The 7103-nt window shown below is 39.5% G+C and overlaps 1 pseudogene; it reads left to right on the top strand.

Moving 5' to 3' along the window:
- The first annotated feature begins 6147 nt into the window (after nt 1–6147).
- On the top strand, nt 6148–6556 carry LOC114041771 (annotated as a pseudogene).
- The last annotated feature ends 547 nt before the right edge of the window (nt 6557–7103 follow it).

The following is a 7103-nucleotide window of genomic DNA, read 5'->3' as shown; positions in this document are numbered from 1 at the left end:
ATGAGGTCACAAAGAGTTGGACATGACTGAAACAACTGAACAACCACAAAGGACAGTGCCTGGCACATAGTAAACATTGCATACATGTTAGGTCTTATTAAAGTGTATAAAACTAACCCAAAAAATAGACGTTCTTATTTACTAGTAGTAAAGCTCAAGAAAACAAACAAAAAATTCATTTACCATAACAACAAAAACTTTTATATGTGGAGGAATTAAACCTATGTAGTAATACACAAGAATTATTTAGGGAAAACTGTAAAATCATAATGACCAAAATAATAAAGGAACTAACAACCAAAGGGACATTCAATATTCTTGTATGTTTCAGATTAAGATAGTAAAAATATTAATATTTTCCAACTTAATTTATATACTAAATATGATGCCAATCAAAGTAAATGCTGAGGGATTCAATCATCTTCCCCTGTTCTCAACCCCTTCCTTCTTCCTAGCTTCCTTAAATTACTGTCTAGGGTACCATCATCCTCCCAGTCAGTCAGGCTCACAACCTACCATCATCTTTTACTCCTTGGTCTCTCTCAGTCTCCATATCCAACTTTTTGCCAAGGCCTGTTGACTTTGCCTTTATAACCTCTCTGGCATATGTTCCCTTCTCTCCTCTGACACTGTGATCACCCTGGTACAGGCCCTCATCACCTCACACCTGGACTACTGCAATATCCTGCTAGTTGATTCCCCTGCCATAATTCTTTTCCCACTCTAGTCCATTCTCCACTCAGCTGTCAAAATGATTTTTTGACCTGTAATAAAGCATTGGTCCAACCATGTCACACAGACTCCCTCTAACTCAATAAACTCTAGTGGTAGATACACTGGCCTCCTTGCCTTTCCATCTCCTGATGCCAGGTATTTCACTGGCTATCCTCCATATCCTCCATAACCTCTATACCATGCCCCCATGCATGCTCTCCTCTTCATCTCTGCCTCCTGTATTCTCTGACTTCCTTCAGGTTTGGGCTAAAATTGTGCCTTCTACAGGAAGATTTCTTGATCCTTTCTCAATGTTATCACCTTTTTCTGTTGTTCATTTTCAATTTATTTTAAATCTAGTTTGTTTATATATAGTTGCTTGCATATTGTTTCCCCATTAGATTGTGAGTTTTTTGAGAGTGGAGACTACTTTTTACCTTTATTTGTATCCCCAATGTTTAGCATAGTGCCTGGCACATAGTAGGCACTTAATAAATGTTTATTGACTGATTGATATTTAGAAATGTTTGTTTAATTAAGCTGAATACAAAATAGATCAATGGAATAGAATGGCTATATCAGAAATCCAACCAAAGATATTCACAAAAATTAGTGATTGAGAAACTTTTAGGAAAAATTGGAAAAAATATTCAAAATGTAACAAATGTGCTAGGTAAAAGTGGTTAGCAATTTGATAGAAAGCTATTTTGACTAAAATCTTGTACTAAATAGCCCAGAAAATTCCCAGTGGATGAGAGGCAAATATGAAGAAAAACTCTAGAATAGATAAAAGAAAATGGAATGAAGTATTTATCTCAGTTTTGGAGGAGAGATTAGTTTTTAATTCAACAAATTGAAATAAGTATAGTGGGCAATATAGATGTGTTTGGTTACTTAATTTTTTTTTAAATTCTCTACAAGAAGGAGCATAATTAAAAGAAAAAAGAACTAAGACAAAGGTTTTTGGTAAATATGATAGATAAAAATTTGTTCCATGAATTCTTTATTTGTATGTTCTTGTAGTGGTATCTTCTCTTTAGTGTCTTACTAAATTTCCTGTTGAAAATTCCCAACCTTGCCTCAGATAAATTCAACAGAAATAGAATTTGTCTGTGCCAAAGCTCAGAGAGCTAGGGAATTCAGTATTCCCAAGATGGCAGGGATGGGAATAGCAACGATTTCCCATACCACTCCTTAGTTCCACTGATAAAGCTAAGAAACTGGGGCTGTTAGAAGGGAGATGGCTCAAGGTGGCAGCCAAGGTCCTCATGGTACTTTTCGTCCTTGCTCTCATGGAGCTTACAAGCTAGCCAAAGAGCTTCCTAAGTTTCAACATTGATCTATATTAGTGAGTTGGACTTGGTTTTAAACTTAACAAGTGATATTCTTAACAATACCTTCACCCAAAAACTATACCCAGGACCATGCCTTTGCCTTCCATTGATCCTCTCCTCCAATCCCAGGCCTCCTATAACCTGCCAAGTCTGTTTAATTGGCCCAACCCAACCTTCTTAGATGTTTTGCTTTCCTTTATGGTCATTGATGCAAAGCAAACAAGTCTTATCACATATGTTCCTGGCAGAGTAAATATCACCCTACTAAGACCACCATTCATTTGTGCCAGCCTATGAATGATGGGAAGGCATTGGGGGGTAGGGGTCCAATCTGGTCAGTTTACCAAATGTGTTGACCACAAACTAACCTGGATATACTCGTGAAGCATATGATTATAAGTTTTTATTGTCTTGTTGTGGATAGAGTGCTAGGCTAGGATGAGGAAAACCTCAGTTTGAATCTATCTTATCTACTTCCATGCTTTGTAACTCTGGAAAGTCTCTAGGCCTTAGTTTACTCATCTATAAAAAGAGGGATTTGCTCTCAGTCCATGATCCTATGAACTTAAGTGATAGGGAGAAATGATGGGGAAGTAGCAATGGCCACACATTCATCTGATGGACATTATCGCTTGGCACTTTCTGCTGAAGACACTTGCTGGGAATGAATGCCTTTGATGTTTACACCAGTAATGATAGAAATAGCAAAAATTCTAGGCTCCAGCATATCAGACAGTGAGGAAGATGTTTAGGGTTATTGTGGTAACTCAGTAAACAGCTTAAATCATTCCCTATCTTATCTTCTCTTTCAACCTCATGGATCCTGGTTCAGGCAGCTCCATAACACTGACCACTCATCCAGAGTGACTCATCAGGAGACCTGGGGCTGAGCTGGAGCTTTACTCCTGCCCAGGTGTGTAACCTTGGGCAAGTCACCTAACACCTTTAAACCTCAGCTTTTTTTTTTCATTTATAAAAGGCAGATAATGGTGCTCACATTTACAGGGTTGTGGTGAGACAAGTGCTTTATAAACTACAAAGTGCAATTAAATATGAGACAATATTATGAGGATAATTACTAGGGTGCCATTAAGGTCCTGGGTCTGCTTAAACCTTGGATTTGGTTCCTGGGGAGCAACATGTAATAAAAAGAGTTCTGACCTGAAGCCATGATACTTCCAACCAAATCTTAGCTCTGACACTTACTGGCTGTGTGACCCTGTGCCCTAATTTACTTATTGATATAATAACCATCACACTACCTACTTCATTTATTTATTCAACCATCATTTATTACACCCTCACTATGTGCTAGACAGAGTGCTAGATGTTGGGAAATACAGAGGAAAAAAATTAAACAATTTCAGTCCTTAAGTAACTTACATTCTCCTGGAAAAGAAGAGGGAGGATCAGAAAAATTTTACCAGAAACAGATATGCATATGAAAGAGCCTGCTAACAGCTTCATAGGGTTATGGATGGGGAATGTGCTTTGTAAAACTTAGAAGTTAAAGTTCTTCTCATTCATGTCCTCATCTCAATCCCCACACTCCACCTTCACTGCTCTCGACACCTCCCCCAACCCCGATCAAGAGTTGTCAGTCTTAAAGGTACATAGTGTCAGATCTTGAATGACATTGCATCCCATATGCTTCTTACTCCTTTGCTTTTGAACCTATGTTTCTATTCATCAGAGTCTGGGAACCTTCAGAATAATACATGTGACTTGATTTACCACAAATAAACAACAACCAACACTTATGGAAGGATCATAGAATCATAAATCTGGAGCAGGAAAAGACACTAGAAGCTATCTATTACAACCTTTGTTTTGCACCTGGGGAAACTGAGGCCCAGTGAGGTTAAGTAATTTGTTCAAGGTTACCCGAGCTGTAAACATAAGAAGCAGGATTTGAACCCTGATCTGAATTATAATTAATACTATTTTCCTCACAAGGAATTAAAAGTTCATTAAAAAAATGTTTTGGAATGAAAAAAATACCCTTGCTTAGCATGGTAGCATATACCTATAATCTCTACTACTGAAGGAGGCTAAGACTGGTGGATCAGTTCAAGAGTTCTGAGCTATAATAGGCTAAGCTGATTGGTATCCAAACTAAATTGAGCATGAATATGATGAACTTCCAGAATTGGAGGGCCCACTAGAATGCCTAAGGATCTGCAAACTGGACAGGGTCAGAAAAGCAGAGCAAGTTACAGCTCCCAAGCCAATTGGTAATGGGATTGGATCCCTAAGTGGCCAGCAACAGCCTAGGTGAGATGGGAAGAGGAAGGAAGGAAGGAAGGAATGGAATGGAAGGAGTGAGGCAAGAAGGAATGGAGAGAGGGAGGGAAGGAAGGAGGGAAGAGCGGATGAGAAAGAAAAAGAGAGAAGGAAGGAAAGAAAGAGAAAGAAGGAAGGAAAGAGGGAGGGAAGAAGTAAGGAAGGAAAGGAAAAAATCCTACATTTATCATAGCTAACATTTAGATAGTACTTTAAGGTTTACAAAGCATTTTACATGCATTATCTCATTTGGTCTTCATAACAACCCTATGAGACAGGTGTTATTATTAATCCCATTTTATAGATAAAACAAAGGCTGAGACTCATGCAGCTAAAAGTGTCCTTTGATATACTTTCTTGTATGCTGCATCTTAAGTAGCTTCCTTTCCTGTATATCCCAACCCCAGATCCAAGTAGGGCTCTGTCTCTTTCCCATATTCCCCAACTTTGGTCTTCTTAAATATTGAGCAGTAACTTGTACTACTTAAAAGGTGCCAAGGAAAAATATGAACCTTGTGGGGGAAGGTAGAGAAGCGAGTAATGCTCAAAGATGAGGTTCATTTGTTAGCCTCAAGATTGCCCATTTACTCAGACTGAACAAGCATGGGAAATCAATGCCAGGTTATGCTACATTAACAAGAGAATAACAGCTCAAAGGGAGGAATTATCCAGCCTCCCCCTTTCCAATCATACTGGGGTTAGGTGCTGTTAATAGAGAAAGAAACAGAGAGTCACAGCTGTTCTCTTCTGGGAACTTTTCTGAGTTGTGTGAAAGGAATTCTAGATCTCGTTTAGCAAATTAATGGAGAAGAATTTGGGAGAGTAGCCGACCTTCTTCTTTTTAATGTTTCTTCATGTTTTTAAAAGGTCAATAAATTTCTCCCCTCTTGGTGCTGGCTGTGCTTGGGAAAGGAGAGTGGGCAGGAGCCAGGGGCAAATGAAGAACAGGGAGTTATGATCCTTAGCAGTTTCTTCTACAAAGAAGAATGACCCCCTGACTGAAGACTGGAAGTAGGTATGGAGAATGGTAGAAGAAGGAAGCAGAGTTGAGGAGAGAGAAATACGGCAAGGGGCTTATCTTCTCAGAGCTTCATTTCTCCCCTCAAAATGAGTACAGAACTGGACCTGTGATCACAGGTAAGTCAGTAAATAAACATCTATTAAACTCCTACTCTGTGCCAGGCACTGTGCTAAGTGCTAGGGATACAAAGAAGGTGAAAGACAATCCCTGGTCTTTCATGATCCAATGAGAGAGACAACCTGCAAGCAGCTATATATAAATGAGCCATATTCAGGATAAATTAGAGATAATCAACAGAGATAATGGGATAGAATTAAGAGGGATCAGGAAGGCTTCCTGTAACAGATGTGATTTTTAGCTAGAATTTAAAGGAAGCCAAGAAAGCTAGGAGGTGGGCATAAATAGGGACAGCATTCCAGTCCATTTTACAGATGAAGAAACAGAGGTTTAGACAGGTTAAATTACTTGATCAAGGTCACACAGGTCATTTGAATTTGGATTTGGATGAGGTTCCTCTGACTACAAATCCAGCATTCTTTCCACTGCACCCCACATCCAGCCTCCCCACCTCCCTCTGCAGTCAAAAAAGTTAAATCACTCCATTCATAAGGCGCAAAGTTAGAGGTCTAACCTAGTTCTTTTGACTCTAAATCTAGAACTTCACCTGCTACATCATGCTGCCTTAATAGGACAGAGGCTTACCATTATATGGGAGGCAGCTCACTAGAAGTATGATGGACATCACTGCAACCCCATCTTGCTTTTGTCTCTAGGAACATTCCACTTCATGTCAAAATGGACAAGTTTATAAAACCCAAGAAGGTGGCACTAGTCCTGGGAGGGCTGTATTTCAGGCACAAAGCTATCATCATGAACAACATTGATGATGGGACCTCCAACAGGCCCCATACCCACACCCCGGTGGTAGGTATCAATTGCTACCCTTGCAAAGGGACTACATACAGCAAAAGGCAAAAAGAAGATTGCCAAGGGATCAAAAATCAGGTCCTTTGTGAAATTTTATGACTACAGCTGCCTTGTACCTATCAGATACTCTGTGGATATCCCATTGCACAAAACAGTTGTCAATAAGGATGTCTTCAGTGACCCTACACTAAAATGTAAAGCTAGGAGGGAGGCCAAAGTCAAGTTTGAGAAGAGGCACAAGATGGGCCAAAACAAGAGGCTCTTCCAGAGGCCTTAGAAATTTAAGAACTACTCTGCTGCCCAGAAAATAAAATGTTTATTTTTTAAAAATAGTTATTCTTAATGTGTTAAACAGGGATGAAGGGAAGAGGTCTTTTCCTTTTGCTTTGATACCTCTTGGAAAATAGAATGGTCCTTCAGGGATCATATGCCGAATGAGAGAGTAAATAGTCTTGCTCAGACCAAATTTGAAATAGGTCCATAGCAGGGTAAGCATGATAGAGAGAAGACTGAAGACTATGTGAGGCAAAAATTGGTTAAGAAACTTGAAATTTTAGCCTAGAGAAGGGAAAATGTGGGGTCATCCCCAAATAGAATGGGCTGCCTTCAGAGGTAGTGAATTCTCTATCACTAGAAGTCTTCACATAGAGGCTAGATGACTGCTTTTTAAGGGTGTTACAGAGGGGTTTCCTGTTCAGATTTTGGTTAGGCTGAAGGACCACTGAGCTCACTTCCAATTCTGAGATTCTGTGGTGGTTCTGCCATATTCCTGTGCTCCTGCCACTATCCATACTGTGTTGGCAGAGGCCTCATAGACTTTAGGG

This window comes from Vombatus ursinus, unplaced genomic scaffold (genome assembly GCF_900497805.2).
Source record: "Vombatus ursinus unplaced genomic scaffold, bare-nosed wombat genome assembly UNPS02014179.1, whole genome shotgun sequence".
NCBI classification, from domain to species: domain Eukaryota; kingdom Metazoa; phylum Chordata; class Mammalia; order Diprotodontia; family Vombatidae; genus Vombatus; species Vombatus ursinus.
Note: the sequence above shows the minus strand (reverse complement) of the source record. Positions and strands in the feature narration are given on the sequence as shown.